The sequence below is a fragment of the Nicrophorus vespilloides genome, unplaced genomic scaffold (genome assembly GCF_001412225.1).
Source record: "Nicrophorus vespilloides isolate i.1.1-1 unplaced genomic scaffold, Nicve_v1.0, whole genome shotgun sequence".
NCBI lineage: Eukaryota > Metazoa > Arthropoda > Insecta > Coleoptera > Silphidae > Nicrophorus > Nicrophorus vespilloides.
Window position 1 is genome coordinate 153,037 of NW_017096079.1, and position 20,975 is coordinate 174,011.

General features: G+C 29.6%; 1 protein-coding gene across 1 annotated transcript in view; it reads right to left on the reverse strand.

The window, feature by feature from the left end:
• The window catches only part of LOC108569426 (putative uncharacterized protein DDB_G0274535), a 46,467-nt gene extending 27,222 nt beyond the window's left edge, over positions 1 to 19,245 (reverse strand). The window contains exon 1 of the mRNA XM_017930973.1: positions 19,175 to 19,245. The gene's annotated coding sequence lies outside the window, so the exon portion shown is untranslated. The remainder of the gene's footprint in view (positions 1 to 19,174) is intronic.
• Between the last annotated feature and the right edge of the window lie 1,730 nt (positions 19,246 to 20,975).

Below are 20,975 nucleotides of genomic sequence, written 5' to 3' on the forward strand. Positions count from 1 at the left end.
GTCACGTTATGTCATATTCGAACCTACCGCAAGATTTTTTGTTTTGTTTCATTTTTGCATATCAGATCGATTACCGAGATTTTGGAAATCGATCACAAAATTCGGTTTGAATTAATATAGTTTTTATAGATAATTAGGAATGCGTCATAGTTATGCAATTTGAGTTGCACAACAACTAATGTAAAATAAATCTCTTCATATTGGAAATTACTATATTTTAGTTAAAAAAAACTATGAATGAAGTTCAAAATATAATGAAATTTTCCTATTTAAAGAAAGTAAACTAATTTGACTGTAATTCAAATAGTAACAAAATATTAATTGTAGAAGTTGGGCTGAAGGTCCGAATGAACGATGACCTAGTGACCTACTTATTGTTTTTTTTTATATTTTATATATAAAGTTTCAAATAACAAAAATTTCAGTATTTTTTTTTATAAAGAATTAGAAAAGTATTATATTTAGAAAGTCGATGATTATTTTACATAAAAAAAAATACGAATACACAATGAATTTGGTAAAATAAAGACGTTCGATTTAAATTAGAATGCTGACTAATACAAGTTGGAATTCCCACATCGAAACGAATTAAACTAAATCTTCTTGAGACATTTATATATTTGGATATCTTATAAATAAACATGATTAATTTAAGTTTTTTTTTGTTGTTGTTCGGACTTCTTAATTTAGTTCAGATATTTACTAATGATTCAAATGAAAAATTAATTAATTTCAATTTTTATCTACAGTCACGCCTCGGTTAACGTTACCTTTATTAACGTAGCTTATTTCAAATATAAATCTCTACAACAAGAAGAAATGTTTTTTTTTAGTGGAAATCAGGTCAAAATTGAAGAAATTCTAGCCAACATAAATTTAAACACCCAAGATTTAAAGATGTGCTTAAATTTGCAAAGGAAAGCTTTTCTTCATTTAATTCTGATAAAGAAGTAATTTCGTGAAATTGCTATTCGTTAATCGAGGTATGATAGTGTACGTAATTTATGATATAAGGATGTCATTTCTTTATACTAAGAAAATTATATGAATATAACCCAGTTCTTGCGTACTTGTTCTACGCCACACATCCACAACAACAATCCTTATTGTCTGCCATAATACAACGCCCCGAGAAATTTTACAAGAACAAATAGAAATTACATACTTTGCAATTACAACTTTAAGCAAATTAAATTAATTTAATAATCCAGACAATGGGGTACGATTCTGCGAAGCGCTCTTGCGGCTCTTAATTAAATCCAGATGGATGGATGGAACAATGGGTGTGTGCATACGTGTGCACACAAAATCCCGAGGAAGAATAGTATAGGAAATGACAATGCGATGAGAGATATATATACCTGTTCTTTGGATGAGTAACCGTCTAAACGGAATTTCTTCAATAATTATTGAACGCGGAAATCTAGCCGATTGCCGCATTGCACTTAACTGATTTCGAAATTCGTTTCCCTTTTAAGTTGAATCGTTCTTATTGGATTCATACTCGCATTTGAATATTCCACTTTATTCTGTATCCATATATAATTACGTTTATAATCTATTAGTGAGATTTCTCATTTGAGTAGTCTTTACGTTGTTTTAACTGTTGTAGAATCGTCATTCTCTGCTTAATTATTTTGTTTAATTAAAATTAATTCATACTTTTATTACATGCAGTAATTTGTACTAATATAATACTGATTCTTATTTAAATATTTACGTTTAAAATGTAATGGAATAACGAAATGTATTAATTTATTTGTTGTAATTAAAAATGAAATCATTAGTGATAATTGTTGAAATCTTTATGTTTAAAATGTAATTGTATTACGATATTTATTTACTTGCTTATAAAAAAAGAAGTAATGTTTTAATTATATGCAGGAAGAGTAATGGTTGTAAATACGAGGTCTTGAAAGTTACATAAAAATTAAAGTAAAAGTGATCAATAAATGATTGAGTAAACAGAGATATTGTGTGTTTATTTGAAAAAAAAAAATAAATAAATGGAATTACCACGATTAATTTAGATCTCGCATGAGAATCATCACGTTCGGTCATTATGCATCGTTAATCCAATTGCATATAAATATGTCCTTCGACGAAGGATTGAACGTAGAGTTACTACCGTGCATTTATCGAAAATGTATTTATATTTCTTTAAGAAGACATTTTTTTCCCGCCGTATTCACGATTTCCTCCCATTACTATATACACATCGATAAAAATCCGTCGGGGAGCACGATCTGATCATTCCTAGAAATCACCAACCGAAGGACAAATAAATAATGAATCAGCGATTCCATAATTTTCCCAGACAGCCCAGCAACCTCGTAGATTAACGTTATTTATCGTAATCTCGACCATTAATCGATATACGAGAAGGCTGTGCACAAAAAAGACATATCTTTTATTGGGACACTTCTCTTTATTACTAATTGAAAAGGCACAAAACGAAATGAGTTGCGAAAGAATGGGAGGATGCTGGACATAAAAACACAATATATAAGTGCGTACGTTCGCGAGGAAGTTGTTAACACCAATTAAATAGAAATAGTGCAAGAAGAAAACGTTAACTTTTGTGTTAGGTGTTATGGTTGATCATAAAAGAGCAATTTGCATGAGTAGCGCTAATAGGATGTGCTTTGTTGGTGGTGGTTTGGAAGGTTGGGTGGAGGAAGAAGCGTGCATTCGAAATTCTTTTCTCCTCCCGTTTTATGATTGCCAATAGTGTGAAAATTTTCGCATGCGAAGCGTACTTTACGACTTCCTCGGAATAGGTTTACTATAGTCGGATGGTCGTGCATTTAAATTTATATCGCGAAAGAAATAAATGGTAGATAACACTAATTCCGATCGTTTTTCAGACGGCGATGGAGCTACAACACATCGGAATTCGCGCACCGAGAACGATGAGATTATCATTTTATGGCCGCGTCTAATCGGTATTGTTCTTTCGATTCGTTGAAAGCATTTATTTTATTGAGTGATTTTCTCATTATGGCGATCGTTTATAAAATAACTTTCGTCTCAGGAAAGTTCTGCAGTTACATTGTCTCGATGTACAGATCTTAACTATTATCAACAATTTTAAACGATTTTTTTTTACTCAGCACCATTAAGGAAATAAATCTCCGTTCCCTCAGCTTTCTGTTAACAATTTTTGACATAATAGTAATTTAGAAACATTACTCAAATTCCTAACAATATTCAAAGACAAATGTCACTATAATTACCATTACCATTCAATTGTCAATTATAATTAACAACCTTAAAATTTTACTACTTTCAAATTACACTTAAACTAATTGCAATTATAAAAATACGATTATTTAACCAAAATTATATGTATACAAAAAAAATAAATGCGCAATAAAAATATGAATAAAAACAATCAATTAACACTAAATTAATAATAATTGAATCTAATTTGACATATGAAAATGATAATTGCAAATTTAATGTGAATATTAAACTTTATAAAGTATTTGTATTGCAATTTCAATTAACTAATTGTCTGTTTTGTTCGCTATGTACATTGGAATGTAAATACTAGTATTTACTGTGAATTATTTCTCAATTTCCTACTTAATTACTTGTATATGTTTCGAAACGGAAAAAAACAGCTGCTTGTAATTGTAAATATTTGAAATGAAAACGTTGTCGAATTATATTTAATTGGAAAAGAAAACAATGTTGTTAAGGTGCTGTATACATGTAGAAAACAATAGATATATTAAAGTTTAAATACACATTAAATCTAGTTCGATGTTATAAGTGAGTTAATTGCAGTACATTTAACGCTTAGTATTGAACGCTCGAATAAGCGACGAACCTAAAATATTTTTGAAATAAATACAAAGTTTTATATTTAATACTTTAATATTATATTTTATTTGAGTTTTTGGAAGGTCAATTATTAAATTATTAATGAATGAAATAATTATAGAATTTTTTGAGCGGGATAAAATATTTGGAATTTAGTAAATAAATAAATGTTTTTTTTGAAAGTTTTAGGACATTTTATCAATAAATTACGAAATCGAAATTGCTAATTTCATTTGTATATGATTTCTTTAAGAATTATCGTAAAGTTAAATGGTGAATGTAGGATATAAAATAGCATTTAGTTGTTAGTTAATAGTGTGAGCATTAAAGAAATTGGATACGAAACATCCTCTGCAAAACATCTCTATTTCCTAAATGACAGGATTGTCGTGTAAAACGTTAGTTTAGATTGGTGGTAATCCATCAGCGTCATTTGCGATTGCCGGTGTAAAGTTTATCCGTGTGCGACGTTTTGCAGACAATGCTATTAGCGTTCTTGTATAGTGCATAAAATTATATGGCAGAACTCCTCCTGACATTTTGAAAATTTCTCCTGCTCAAACGAAAGACGTAAAACCGATATTCGAATCGGCGGCAAATCGGCCGTAGCATTAATTGCAAAAACCGTAACATTCAACACATTGAATTATTACCAATTTGTACTTGTACGAAACTTTCACTGCTTTATGGTAATTTCACTCGGAATCGCCCCGGCCTTTAACACACGCAGCAGCAGCAGCACAAGAATAGCATAATCGAACAGAAAATGGAACACGACGAGAAACAACAAGTTTTCCATCTGTAATTACTTTAATTCGCCAAGAAATCATTAATTTTCGAATAGAAATTATTATTCATAATCACTCTTACATTATTATTATCATTAATTGTTTTTAATAATTTAATCTTAAACAACAATTAATTTTCTAATTCAAATCTATAGCAACTATTGTTTTATATTGCTAATAATAACTATATACAACTGTTTCGCAGCGTATTGACTGTAAAGTAAGTCAATTCCATTAAGAGACTCAGTAATGTACCAATTAACACTGCAGGAAATCCAGACTCCGCATGTTTTTTATGCATCTCTTATCGATAATGGCAACGATTTCTTTTATAATGTTATACAGTTTACTAACCAGAACTTTCTCAACCATTTTTATCAACGATAAATATTCAGTTCTAACTAGTTGATACACGTGTAATGCTCACAAAGGAAATTTATTATGTGAACCGGAACATAATTCATTAATTTTATTATTACCACTTAAATTATATAATATGGGATTCATTTTTCTTCTGCGGACTCAGTTAATAAATATGCAAGAAAATATTACGTAATAAATAGATGTATAATGTGTAATCGGATATTGAAGTAATATGAGTGTGTGGACTTGTTGAAGTTATCCTTAACTTAAGAGTAATGTTCTATAGCTCATATAGTTATGGCTATTATAGATCTTACTGTCAAGTGATATTTGAAATGGTATAGTGGAAATCCAAGGTATACATTGTAAACCAATATTTGCTTATAATTTATAAACAGAAATTGCTTCCTTTAGAAGTAGACTCTACAAATGTATTGCATTTGTAGTGTGTACTTTGATATTCATATTCAAATTAAGTGTTAATTCTAGGGGTGTAATTACTAGCAAAATATATATTTATATATCTTAACCTTTTTATACCCTAATGCAAGATCTACTTTTTCTTTGTAGTTCATTTGGGTTCACAAATATTAATCGGCGAGCTCTAAGTTGATCGTGGGCATAGCGGTTCCCTGGGTTAAAGGTACTTTTCTATGTAATTTTGTAATGCAATGATAACTAGAAGTAATATGTATACGTGAGAATCAATGATCGAATTTGCAATTCTATGCAATAAAAGTGCAAGGTGCATCGATTCTATTGTTTGCAAATTTGATTACTACTCGTACATTACATTACGAAATATATTCCCACTTTATTATCTAGGACCTATCATCATTACCATTTACACACATCTTTTTATATCCAAACATGCTAAATTTAGCAATTTTAAATTTATGTTTTGCACAGTTAATAAATAAAAATAATTTGTCCTTTTTAATTCCCACGTAAATATATCACACATTTTCAAATTAATTAATCATTTTAAAAGCAATCTATATGATTATTATAAATAATTTATAAAGACTGATGTAAATATGTGAAGTGTTGATATCATTGAGTTGTAAACTAAGTTTAACTCGTAGTAAATAATATTCTATTAATAATTTGTTAAGAAATATGTGGATTGAAATATGTAATATTTATGTACAAATATATAATAAGAAATTCTGCATTCAATTTTAGATTCGTAATTCCAGTTGGAATAGTTTTATTGATGAAATGTACTGCGTGGGAGATACTGTTTCTTTCTTCTTGCAAACCCAATGGTACATCAATTAGGTTTTGTTGCTCAGCTTTTAGAACCGTTCCTGATTTATAGCAAGGTTATCTAGTTATATATGTAGGTTGGGTTTGCATCGCATACAAGAATTGCCAAGTCATCCATCGGCTTTATTCTGTCCGTCAAGGGCATATCCGCATATATATCAAAGTAAAGTAATTTCCTGATGATATTTTTATAAATATTTATTTTATACCAACACGTTACACAGCAATCGGCTTATTGATCAATTATTTTGAAAAAAGAAACAATTTATTAGTAAGTTCTGTAGTGATGTGAGTAACGTTACAGATCGATTTGAAAATTGATACATTATTGTGATAAAGATATAGAAATGTTTGTAACGTTACAGAACAACTTGAAAATTGATAAATTATTGTAAATAATGAGTTACAGTCAATAGCGTTACAGATCGACTTGGTATGTAAATTCCTATGAAAAAATATAGTATAAAGTATGTAAAAACTATGTTTTAAAAGAAATAGATCTTTAATAAATAGAGAAGTTTTATATTAATTTCAGTAGCGATAAAGATGGACTAGGAATTTAAATTATTTTGAAGCAATAATAATAAGTTGAATTTGAAATAGTTTCTTAAAATAATTTAAATTGGCTTAGCGTGTTTGTTGATGTTGTATGTATTATTTAGTATGTTAGAATTTGAGTATTTTCGGTGGGTTTCTATGCGTCGATCAAAAACAAATTCCTTTGAGTTAATGTTGTGTGCTAACATAATGTTTCGCTGCTAGGAGGCAACGTCTAAAGTCTTACGAAATGATCGGTCTCTCTAACGGGGTCAAACTGTGAGAAATCGAGCCTTAATGTGCATCGCAAAAAGAGAGGAGATAGAAGCGAAATGCGTTGGAAAGACAAGTAAGAGCAAAAGGAAGAGAGAGAGACAACAAAGCGGGAGATGTGAAGAAGGAGGTAGGAAAATAAGTATAAGAAACAGAAGAAGAAAAGAAAAAAATGATCTGAATGCAGAGAAGTATATGAAATGTATAAACTGGTGTAGTAATAATCAGATCATAGCCACCCACCCACACCGTGGGTCGCGGCACGAAATAGATGTGTGTTACGACACGCTGACGAAAAATTGATTTTTCGAACTCGAGGACGCTAGCTTGAGGAGGAAAGGCGCGGTCTTTCGTTCTTCGAACAGCACGAAATGCAGATAGTTCGATAGTTCGAAGGAGAAGGGTGAGTCAACAACTCAAGCGCCTTAAAACCGAGACCTCAATTGCCTGGGATAATTGACGAGGTGCAATGCCAAGGTGAAGTTTAACTTCCCTTAACCTTCTGAGCTTGGGCTCCATACAATACAATATACTTAATCTTATACATAAGAGTGAGCCCCATGTCACAATTCATTTCACATGCTGCCAATAAATAAGCGGCCGTCATTATAATCGCATTAGGACCACGTCGCAATTACCCCATACAGTTATAAAATAATTATTTCATTTTTACTTAATCAACATTTTGTTACAACGAATTACACACGCCGTAATTAATTCCTGGTACAAGCGTGCTGTGATGGCGTTGTCACTTCGAGCAACATTATTAACATCCCATGCAATATTTATATTATATAGAACATAGTTTAATTACCTGTCGCTTTCGAGAAATTACAAAAAAAAATAAATGTGTCGCAGCACTATTAAGACTTTTCATATATACTTTTATTGAAACACATTTTTACTATGTTATTTTATTAATCATGTCAAATAACACTGCTTTACCTGCGCGGCGTCTGTGAGACGTCAGTGGGTACAAAGCAACCATAACTTATAGAACTGGAAAAGTAGGATAACCCCGATCTTTGTACCTTCTTGATACTGACTGACATCACATCATTTTAGAGTAATACGTTGAAGGATTAACAGCAAAATATTCTTAGCAGAGTCTATCAGATGCCATGCGAGTGTTGATTTTATAATATATTTTTATTATGTTATTTAATTACAAATAAAATTTAGTCACGTCGAAAAAAAAAATCGAATAAGATGAAGTAATATCTGGGGGAATAAATAATTTCATTACAACAAAATAAATGACTATGACAAAATCCAGGTATTACAAGCGAAAAAACAGATTGACGGAAGACCAAAAATGGGGACCGGTCTGGGAAAACCTCTGCTTCGCCTCCTCCAATCGAAGCTAAATGTTAATAATTTAGAAGAACAGAGCCGCGCGAGTTGTGTTATATAATTTACGGCGTATCGAATATGATTCACTGAGAAACCCCGCGATCAGATTTTCCCTCCATCGCCGATTTGCATATATTCATTTTGGTCAGGGAAAATCTTCTGTTGCGCGCGTGATTGTTTCGAAAAAAAGGAAACTTAATATTAGATGCGTATTTAGGACACGAGACTGCTTTTTTTTTTGTTTACAAATTATACAACATTGAAGAATTTCATACTACAATTAAAAAAATATATAATTATTTCTTTTTTAAATATAATTAAATTATGTTTGTTTGTGGTTACAATTAACTAATTAATAGATTAATTATTAAATTGTATCGCGAGAAGTGGAGAGGAAGCGGATGTGGAGATGCTTGAAGCATTGAACCCGGATATCGCTATTATACTGAACCAGTTAGAGATTCCGATGGAATGGACCAAATTATCTTCAACTCAAGTAGTAATTTCCCTTTTGTAAAGATTTACACGAAATTCAAACATTATATACATTTTTTATTTTAGTATATCCTATAATTAAATATTACACAAAATAAATATTAATTGGCCAAAAAGCTAAATAAAAACAAGATTAGAAAAAAATAAATACTGAAAGCTTATTTTTTTAATTATCAAAAATCCTAAATAATTCAATATTTTTCAAAATATTTATTTATAATTATCTGCATTATTATATCTTTTTACTAAGGTTTAGATTCATGAGAATATTCAATATTATTTAATTTGTGCATAAATATGTAATTGAAATTAGAAATAATTTATATTAAATTTGCTATCAATTAATTTAAATTTTTTAATAATATGTAAATAGCTTTAATAATATGTGAATATTTAAGTAGTTACATAAGTGTTTTAAGTTAGTTTAAAAGTATTTAAAAGTGTCTTCTATTTTAATTAGTTAAATGGATGTGGAATGGAATTGTACGAATATAATATATAGTAATTAGAAATTGGAAAATATAATTGGATAATAAATTTATGGAAATAAAAGATCGATAAAAATACTTCAATTATAAAATAGAGAGAAAGATGAAATGAGATAGAAGTGAAAAATAATGTGTATAATAAGAAATGGTTTCGTTGTGTCTCGTTGTGTGCTCTGTGTTTCAATGAAAATGGTGCAACACATAATGATATCAAAGAATTATCTAATGATTCTGTATTTGGTAGAAACGAACTGTTTTATATTCCCGTCTTGCCATTAATTACGCCAACTATTACGGGATTGCGCAACGATCGCCGCTAATTAATTATTTTTATGTGAAGTGAGGAATAAAAAAAAAGAGCGTTGCGAAGAAAGTGCCGGAGTGCAGCGCAGTCACGGGCGCAATTTTGCGCAATCCTTTGGAGATGAAGAAAAGGATAAAACCATGCGGCTAACTAACCAACAACCTACCTACAGCATCCAGCCGCACTGTAAATAGATACATGAAGAAACGCATCTTATGCACATCTTTGTAGCAGCTCCCACATGGTGAACATTTTCACATGGGTATTTTGCGAATCCAAAAGGTCATTATTTTCTATTCGACTGCGTCTTCGTATGCGTGCGTATGGTAATCGTTTATTATTAAGGTTGCGTGAGGAGAACACATTTATGCATTTTATCTGAATCGCTGTTTTAATTAATAAACAGGTAAATAATGGTAGGAACGTTTGGAAAACTGATTAAGTAATAAAATCCGATTTTAATTAAGTTGTTGAAATACTTAAAGGAGGCGATGTGAGAAACAAATAACACAAACACGAAAATAATAAACAAAATGTGTGTGTCCATATGTTCAATAGTTATGTAATACCGATAAGAGCATAGTCGTTCTTGATTTTTTTTTAGTATTGGCCAATAAATTATTAAGTGTTTCGGTTTTCATCTTTTACACTAATTGGATCAGTATTCATTAACTGTAAAGAAGTTAATTGTTTTTTCTTTATTTAAATTTTAGATATTTATACACTTTTTGCTTAGTAGCCTACATTTAAATATAATAGACTTGGCTATTAAGATAACCAAGAAGAAGTGATTTTAGGTCAATTTTTCTGTGAACATTTAACGGTTTTGCAAATATTCAGCTCAAGAATAAAAAAAAACTTTCCTATTCAATTATTTGATTACTATAATTTAATATGATAAATCGATAGGATATTCTTGCCGTGGATGTTAACATTGACTTATATAAGGAACTATCTGTAAATAAAATATTATATTTCGAGTTTTAAAGTTAAATTATTTCAAAATATTGAATGAAAATTGAATACATAAAAAGACTTCTTTTCATATCGCAGTAGATTATAAAGCAATGGATTTAATTCTTAATATGAAGTAAGTTATTTCAAAATTAATAAATCATCCAGTCCAAATAAAAGCATATTTGTTACTGTTATTATAGAAAGATGCTAATACTCCCATTACTTATACTAATTGAGGTTATAAAATCAAGAATAGTGAGAGAATAGTGAAACAAAGAGCGATCTTCATTTACAGTAAGGTTGATTTCGAAGTGTTCTACATCTCCAATACTCTCTTGATCTCTACCATTTAGTAAGATTTATTACATGGTAAGATCAGTGAAACTACAATACATCATCTATATAATTCTTGTGCAGCGATGATCTTTCTCAAAATCACGCGATCAGCGCAATTTTGCCGCCAACTCAAAATCGCACCGAATCGATCAACCCGAAGTCTCTACTTAAGAAGCACATGTAAAAAAATATTATTCCTTACATGTTTTATACACATTATAGATATGATGCTACTAAAAAATGGTATTTCTATACTAAAATCGTATCAATCAATACTTGCAGATTACTATGTTTGAAGTAGACTGGATACTAGGAAAAAGTAGCAGCAAAAATATGGTATTTTTAAAATACTCGTAGTCTACTGCTGAGTTGTAAGTATACATCCTGTTTTACGTTACTTATCATCATGAAAAGTGATCTTCTTGTAATCGTATCAATTTGAATTCAAGAGTTGCAATATTTTCAGAAGTGATAATCATAAATATATTAGCATAGGTGAGAACTACTGAAACTGGCTTCGAAATAGATTAAGCTCAAATAGTAAATAATGATTGTTTATTATAGTAATACAATATATCACAATAGCTGTTCAACAGTTTTCACCTAGTGTACGTATGCACCTATATTTTGCGGAAACTGGAGAACCATAATTAATATAAACACGCGACCCGCAGGCAAGGTAGTAGGTATGCGTTTGTATGTGTATATACATGCATGTACGAGTATAAACTGCAGTTTCGCAAATGAAATTCAGTGCAAAAAAAGTCGCAAATAGCTTCGAGAGCGTACGTTTTGGTTTTACCTATTATATCGCTCTATGTTCGTGCATTTTTTTTTACTTCACTACCGTTCATATCTTGTATATCCTTACGTGCATTCCGCGACAATCATATGTTATTATTTAAATGCCATTTCGTAATTCGGCCTGTACATATTTTCTTGTGTTTTAAAACGCGCTCGACGGGCCCCTATCCATTTTTTTTCTGCTCCTAATGCTATTATTGAATCGATTTGACAATGATACAGTCTGGCATTATTAATTTCAAGATCGTTTTGCTCCGACGTTAACTAATATTAACGATTTCTATTTACATGGGACAAGCGTTTAGATTCGATCTTGATTTTGAAATTATGCGTACAGCAACGCTCCAGTTTTTCGTTCAGTTTTCTTGTTATACTTATAATGTCCCAATGATACAAATTCATATATCTCTGATATTATATGAGTTTAGAAATTTGTCCAAAATAATTGTGATGGTGATCTTCTAACAAACAGCGTACAATTTTTATGTTTGATCAACAAACATATGTTTCAATAAGGTGTTTGGTGTACCGAACAATTAACGTTACTTTTGAGAGCTAATGCTAACTTAAGCCGCTTATTAAATCTATAATCGGATTCACTGCATTATCGCGAAGATTCATTATTATATTAAATTTCTTTGATATTCTTTGAACTCTTATTAATTTACACATTAGGTCTATTTCAAGCAAACTTTCCATTATGTGTTAATATGTGTTTAATTATGTTTTATACATTTCTATACTTTACAAATATTGTTAAGAGATTAACAAAATCTTCTTAATTTACTCACTCTTACTTTTTGATATAATGAAAAGTTTATAATATCAAAAGTAATTAAGTACAATTCACGGATTAATAATTGAAAATTCAAGATTATTTTCTTTCAGTAGAATAAAAATATGTTTACTTTCGTAAGATTTGTTAAGTTTGCTATAAATATTGTTTTTGTACTATAATGTTGCAGATGATGATGAATTCGAGAAGGTCATCGACGCTTCGGCCCTTCCACTTCACGTAATTGTTGTAATAATCACATGCAACAAGTGAAATATCATTTGAAAGTTAATCATGATTCAGTATTCCAATAAACAAAAGACAGGACGAGTGAGGTCAGAAACCAGGAATTCAGCATTTCGCAATCGTCGAAGCATTATTTAAATCTCAATAAGATTCCTGATACGAAAGGAAGACGGCGATGCATGGAGAGGAAATAGAACCTTGCACTTATATTGATTATAGTTCTTAGCATTTCATATCGAATTTTAAAATTTAATAAAGTGGTAAAGATCAGAAGCTTCTGCTCTTATCAAAATTGTCTTCGAATAGATCTATGAATTTAATTAAGAATAAAAAAGACGATGAAAAAGAAGCACATAATGCACAAAGCGCGCCAGCTCTAATTGCAATTAATCCTGTAATTGTGGCTTGCATTCTCGCGCTCCGCCAACCAAACTGCCGCTAATTAACTAAAATTAAAGAAGAACTTCAAGAGGAAGATTAAGAAGCGTACGTGGATGTAAGCAGTGCAGAAGTAATTAAGTAGTGTTTCTTTGGTTTTGTTGTATCCATTTGGGTCCGGTCGAGTCGCATTGCTTTTAATGTGCAATATCTTGGATTGTATTTGCAGAGCATAGCAAAAGGGGGATATCGAATGCATAATTACGTTGGGCAATGAGTTATTTAATTATCCCATGATAATGGGCATTAATTCATTTCCGTCGTAATTAACCGGGCGATACACACGTACACGATTCGAACGCTAATTAAATATATGGCCTATCGATAAACACGAATAACAATGAACGGCCGACCAATAATGGCAGTTCCTTAGAAAATATGAAAAGCCATTCGAGCATGAATGCAAACAGGTGGATTTGCGCGTTTTTTTTGTTCTAAACGTTTCGACGGTAATGAGGAAAGGCCGACAGCACTAATCTACCTGGTAGTAATTGTCTATATGTGCTGCACACAGCCGCATGATTATTCGTTTTGCGCGTGTTAACCAGAACCTTTATTTCAACCTTCATACTTCACCGTCCTAATAACATACTCCATAACATAACAACATTATTTCCTCATCCCCTTGAAATAAGCCTAAACAATACACTTGGCATCTTCAATCTCCACTTACACCGATTTGTAATAATTACACAATTCGTAAAGAAAATCCGATATAATCTACAATTTTACTTCACTTCATTTGATTTACAACTTGTTCTACTCAAAGCATTAATAAAATTGATAGAAAACATTAATTACTTAAACCCGTTTATATACAGGTGTTTTATAACTTAAACGAAATTAAATCCTTTGATTTATATAATGAATTGTTCGCATAGCTTCAATCTGTCCGGATTCACTATAGTCCGGTTTGAAAATTGTAAAAGAAACAAAATTTTAATTGGAAAAGAAGGTGTTTACTCAAAATAACTAATTATATTGGAATTCCACTTTACGTTGAAGACAAAAATAACAACGTAATACTGAAACAACACAAATCGAAATTTAATTTGTATATAATAACTAAAGAAATTGTTTTAGTATTTTATTGCAAAAAAAAAGAACATATAAATATTTATATATTTAATTTAATAATAAACATATATATAAAAAAAAACAATGTATTATTAAGAATAATAAGATTTTTATTGTTGATAATGTCATGTGGTTGTTGTGTTTTAGTGCAAGTATATTTATATAAAAGTGAAAAGGTAAACGGCTATGTCGTTTGGCTGGATTCTGTTTTTTTTTGCCAGAAGTTAAACCGGTCGCACTCGCCGTCTATTACATTAAAAATAATGAATAATATAACTCGATATTATTAGATTCTGTATTAGTATTTATTTGCGCAATTATAGTTAATTGGATTTATTGGTAGAAAGTTACCACGAGAAAAATCAATTAAAATTCTCTGAAAGTGTCTTCTGCAATTTCTTTACTTTATGTTTATTTATTTATTTCAGTTTTTTATGTGTATAATATCATTAAATTATAGTTTATACTAAATACATACATAATATTAACATATGATCCAGATTACTTGTAAAATGAAACAAAAAATCTACTATGGTTTTTATCAAGGGTCACATGCTGCTCTTTATATAGTAAAGTGCGATGAAAAATGTAAAAAATCCCCTCTATTTGAAATTTTCCTCACAACTAACAATATTTGATGAAAACGAATATTAAATATCATTAATTGTGGAATTATTAAAAATATTTACATTGTATGTATTTTGCGTGGCTCTCTAAACTTTTTATAAATAGGAAATATATTAAAAATGGCTCTTTGCTTCTATAAGATTGCCGACCCCCCATTTTATACAATTTTATTTGTTTCGAGGTTCAACATAATTGTAAATTGACAGATGTGATTTGTTGAAAATCTCATGATTCAAAAAGAAATTATCAAATTATATTAACAATTGATGAAAATGACGGATGTCAAGGATATTTTTATGATTTTTTTTTCAACGTAATTGTAAATTAACAAATGTGATTTGTTGCAAAACTAAGGTAATCTAGATTCAGAAAGAAATGAACTTTAATTGATGTCACTTCTTCCAATTATCTTAGTATATTGACAATTGATCAAAATGACAGATGTCAAAATTTGAAAGATTCGTCCAGGAATTCTTTGTTTTCACAAAATTCTTCCATCTACTACAGGCATAAGCATTAGTGACAGATTTCGTTGGGAGAAACAAAACAAATTTCTTTAATTTGTCAATTGAGGAAAATTAAGGATCTTAAATGACATTTATTTATCCATTGAATTGTTTAGATTATTTAGATTTTAATTACTGAAAATAAAACAATATTTGAATATACTCAACAAAATAGCATATTTCAGTTAAAACAATTATGTAATTAAATCTAATAAATTATTTAAATTTGAACATTTTACAATCATTCTAATAGATTTTAAATATAGGTATAAAAGTACCATAATGTATTTTACAAATTACTGAAAGAAAATGTAATAATGATAATAAATTTCAGTCCTAAAAAATAAATTAATTATTAAAGTATTAACAATGATTTTACATTGACTCTTTGAGTGATATAAGAATTTTGTATCAGACATGGCATTTTGTAATCATATATTTCAGTATAATTGGTACAACTGAAAGAAGTTCATAACATATTTCATAAATGCGGATGCAAAAATACACCCATATTTAAACTGAATTATCTGCTGCCGTGAAACGCATCATTTTTTTTAAAAAGCAAAAGAAAGTTCAACTTGTTCTCTCTTGTTGATCATCTTCCAAGTTGCCTTTTGATCTTTAACGCGTTGTAACGGGTACTGCAATAATTAATTCTCGAATGGCCGATGACAGATTGTACATTATGTTTTATAGTCCGAATACGCGGTGTTATGTAAACGCAGCTTATAAGCGCGAGCCCCGATCACATTATTATTATTACACGCTTCGACGTTTTTCTTCCCATTCAAATATTTATTAACGTTATTGATAACAATCGATCAATAACGTTTCGCTAAATTTCAGGGTTCGTGTGTCGGCGTGCTGTTGCATAAATATGCAAATCTGCTTGTCTCCGGCTACTGTTGTTATACTCTGCATTTTCGAGCAAATCGAAATCTCGAGGATTTAATTGCGTTTTACTGCATTATCATAATAATCCTTTGCATGAGTTTGCAAGTGGACATTTTTTCCACCCAATTCGGCTTCGCATGATAAATCATTCCTGGAGTCCGGCTGCAATTAATCCATTAGAAAGTTGGTGTTTGCGCGCAAATCCATGCATGCCACTACCAACTAACGTGTGTGCATTATTTGCAAAATTAATTTCGAAGCGGATTTATTGCATTAAAATGGGCAAATAGCCCCTCTCCATTTCGCGAAATAATTACCTTGCCTTGCCTTACTCAATCCGACCTGACGGAATTGCATTATTATTATTATTGTACGATATACATTTATTTACAAAATTTCAACGTTTTCACTTCAATCTTTATATGCACGCACCGAACTCACTAATTAGAACTGAATATTCTAGCATTAATATTAATTCGCCGATTAAAATGTTTTTATTACTGATCTGTTTCATTTATTTCGTAAATGTCGTACAAGAAAATGAAAACAACAACAACAAAAAAAACTTCTTCCCAGCGTACCACGCAAATTAATTCAAATGTGAATACTTGTAACATTATCATATTTATTGCGCCGGATTATATTCCATATTATTACATCTAAAACTATTCAAATTTATGTTTATTATATGCCATGCTCTACAGCTAAATCTCAACCTGCACCGGTTGTTACTACATTTTTTTCTCTCTATATTTTCGTTTACGTAAACCCTAGCCTTAATTATATAATACTTCGTGCATATACCTTACCTTACAAATAAATAAATTGTATCTTTACTAAATAACAAACTAACTTTTTAGCAATCTCATTTCACAAAACACATCAACTTCAAGACGAAAAATTGTGAAATATTTTTAGAAAGCATTTTATATTTAGAATTAAATAAGAATCATATGAAAAAAGTGACTTGAAGTTTACTAAATAATGATTATCCCTATGGAAGTTTTTTCAGTCAAAGTTTGGACATGCTTCATAAAGCTTATAAAGTCATAGAAGTCAATGTACTACTTTATTTGGAAGTAAGATTAAAACATGTAATTTTACTTAAAATCCCACATTGTAAATATGTTTTTTTTTTTGAGTGAAAAAAACATATTTTCAATTTTATTAATATTTGTTTAATATTTGTAATTAATATTCTTTTTGTTATTTTATTTTTAAACGTAATTTTCCAAATAGAATAAAACTGTATTAACAATCATATATTTTTGGATTAAAATAGTCGATTTTAAGTTATTTTTTAATTTGATATTATATTTTTCTTTATAATTAAGTAACATTTTTATTATTAAAGTAAAAAAACTAAAGAACTTTTTGTTCTTAAGATAAAATTTGCATAACAATGTTCTATTAGTATTACAATTGTTTGAACTAAGAAGACAATATAATAAAATATTTATTAGTAGGTGTAAAAGATTAAGCAGAAGGATAATGGTTTGACGACATTTTATAGATACGTATAGTGCTGTAAATGCAACTTTATCAGTAATTGAACGATTAATAATAATAAATGGAATAATTAATGAATGCATAATAATTTAGGTGTGTAGCCTAAGTTATGTGTAATTGAATACGTATGGGAAGCAGATCAAGTATGCAGAATATAGAGTCATAGTCACATGTTGAGGTTGATTTATGAGAAGAAAAAAGATCAATAAAAAGAAAACGGATTTTCTTTTTAATATGCGAGACACTTTTCATTTTAATCGGATCAAATCGGTAATGTCGCCAATCAATGGGTGTGCAATTAAAAAAAAACGAATACGTTCATGAATATTAATTATCGTGTTAATTTAATCTTACAAAATAATTTATTATTAAAATATGATTTATTTACAAAATTATTTAATTTCTTTTCTTTAATTATACTTTAAAAATTATATCCATCATTTAAAAAGTTTAGTTTGATTTAATATACGTATACAACGAAATAATTATCAAGTTTTCATAGATGAAATTTCACTATTATCTGAGAAAATCTAATCATATTTCCTTCATTATTTTTTTGAATAATTAATAAACATTTTAGTTATATTCTGTTCTCTAATATAAAAACAATAATAAAGTTTGTTATAATCCATTTGATATAATAAGTAATTAAATAAATTTCTTAAATAAAATTTCAAAAAAAATATCTTTATAATTTCTTAATAGTTGATTAATTTTTAAATTATTATTGCATAATTCAAATGTTATTTCATATTCAAGTATAGAAATATACAAAAAAATGTTAAGCAATATGCAGATTGATAAGTGTCATTGAAGCGAAGTGTGTGCGTGTTTTTTTTTTATTATTTGGAATATTTTAAAATATTCAACATAATTATGAGACCTTGCATTGAATGCAGGAAGTAAAAGAAATTATGATAAACTCGGCATGTTTGTTTTAACAATGAAACGAGTATTTCCGTGTCCCTAAACGCTACAACTATCAAAGCTGACCACAAATTACCACCTGAAAATGATTAGTTTCGTATAGCCTTGATCTAGAATATAAGTGTTATGTCTAAATAAAATCGAGGAAACGGTGTAATTAACATATAAGCCGATAAAATTCTTAATAATCGTGTATAATTTCGTTACGTAATTTCTGAAACTTATATTGCCTTAATGTACATAGAAATTGGTAAATCGGTTAACGTGTCTTTAGTGGATATGGTTGAAACCGACAGAAACGTTTCGGTACCATAAAGGAATATATTCATGGTGGTCCGATCGACTTTCAACATGATTTAATTATAATTAAAATTCCTTACGAATTTGTGAAAATATTTTCCACGAGCTCGAAGCACGTGCCAAACGAACTCGAAATTGGAATCGTGAAATGCGAGAGTTTCAGGATTATGAAAGAGCTTCTGTCTGGCTCAATTACCGTGTTGTTCGGATCGGAGCTTACCTGAAACAAAGAAGCAGAAAAAGCGTATAAGATTTATTTGAAAAGCTGAATAATATCCGTGGCTGATTTGAATGTAATGCGGAGGCTGGAATTCTGTTGAAATTGGAACGAATGCGTTTTCCTCTGTAATGGTTTTGCGCGTAATTTGAGAAATAGATAAATAGTGCACCATATATAGAAAATTCAAATATTTACTATAAACATTTCCAACTGCCATAAGTTATTGCCGTTTACTTTACAATAATCCCAGTTTGCTAAACACTTATTACAGATAGGCGACGTTCAAAAGTGTATGCTCTGTACGCACCGGTACTAAACAAACATTTAACATTCTGGAAAACCGAAGTGGCTTCTGAGGAGTCTGCAATGCCCTGGCCTTTCGCAAATGCAAATATTTATACAGGACGGCTTTCGTCCTTCGTGCAGTGTGTTTTTTTTTCTTTTCTTCTTTTTTTGATTGGTGTTGTTGTTGCTGTTAACTTTGAGTGACGTTTTTTTTTTTTTAATAAAATCGTCAATCTTGCTCGTCGTAAATCAGGCAATAACGAAACCATTTTGGCGCGAGAACTCGAAAGCCTATCATTAAACCATTCCACGCACTCCGCCCGAAGCACCAAACTCGAAAAACCGAGTCACAGGTGAAACAAAAAAAAATGTTATATTTACAGTCGGTCGATGCATTTAATTGCGCAATATAAATCGACCCACGGCTCCTTCGAGGGGCAGAAGCCATATACTACATTTTATTTCTTAATTTTGAAATTTATAGGACAAAATATCCGCTATTTTACGAAATTCTACTCCTAAAGAAGTATTTTATATCTAAAAACAAGAAAATTTAGTTCAAAGACCAAACAAGTTGTATTATTCATTTAAGTTATTTTTTTAATCTACCTAGTATAATAAATTATATAACGTTTTTTTGTCAATAAATGTAGTGATTTTTAAGTTTCTGTTGTACATTTTTTAAATAATAAAGTAATTTATATCTAAGACATCAGACCTACACTTATTTATACAAAAATATTGTTATTATTTAGTAAGAAAGTATATTCGTCATAATATTTGTCTTTACATTACATTAATATTTAATACGTTTTAGAATTTCAATATCAGTGTATTTATATACAATTTTATACTGTGATTTGTCTTACATAATTTGGCTTTGATCACTCCAGATTCACAATAGTCCGGTTTAAAAATTTCAAAGAAAACTAAATTGTAATCCATCACAGACGAGCGGCGGATATATCCGCCGTATGCTTTATACATTAGACTTTGCTGTAAAATATTTGACGTTAGTAGAGAATGGATGTATGCGATATTTAAGTTTTAATAATTTTTTAAAATATTAATTAATAATGAATATTAGATACAAGTGGACTGAAGACAAATACTAAGAAATTCACAAGAACTTCATTTTTTTTCATAAAAAGTATCTAAAAATATTATTTATAGTAGAATATAACAGAAACAGAATCAAATAAAAATTATTTTTGATTGGTTATTGTTAATATCATTATATTTGAAAACAAATGTATTATAATGCTGCTACGTATACCCAGGAAATCGATTTGATCTGCAAGAATTATACCTCCAAGAAACGAAGTCTTCGAACACCTTATTAATATTAAAACCATGGAGGAAAATACTAATCAATC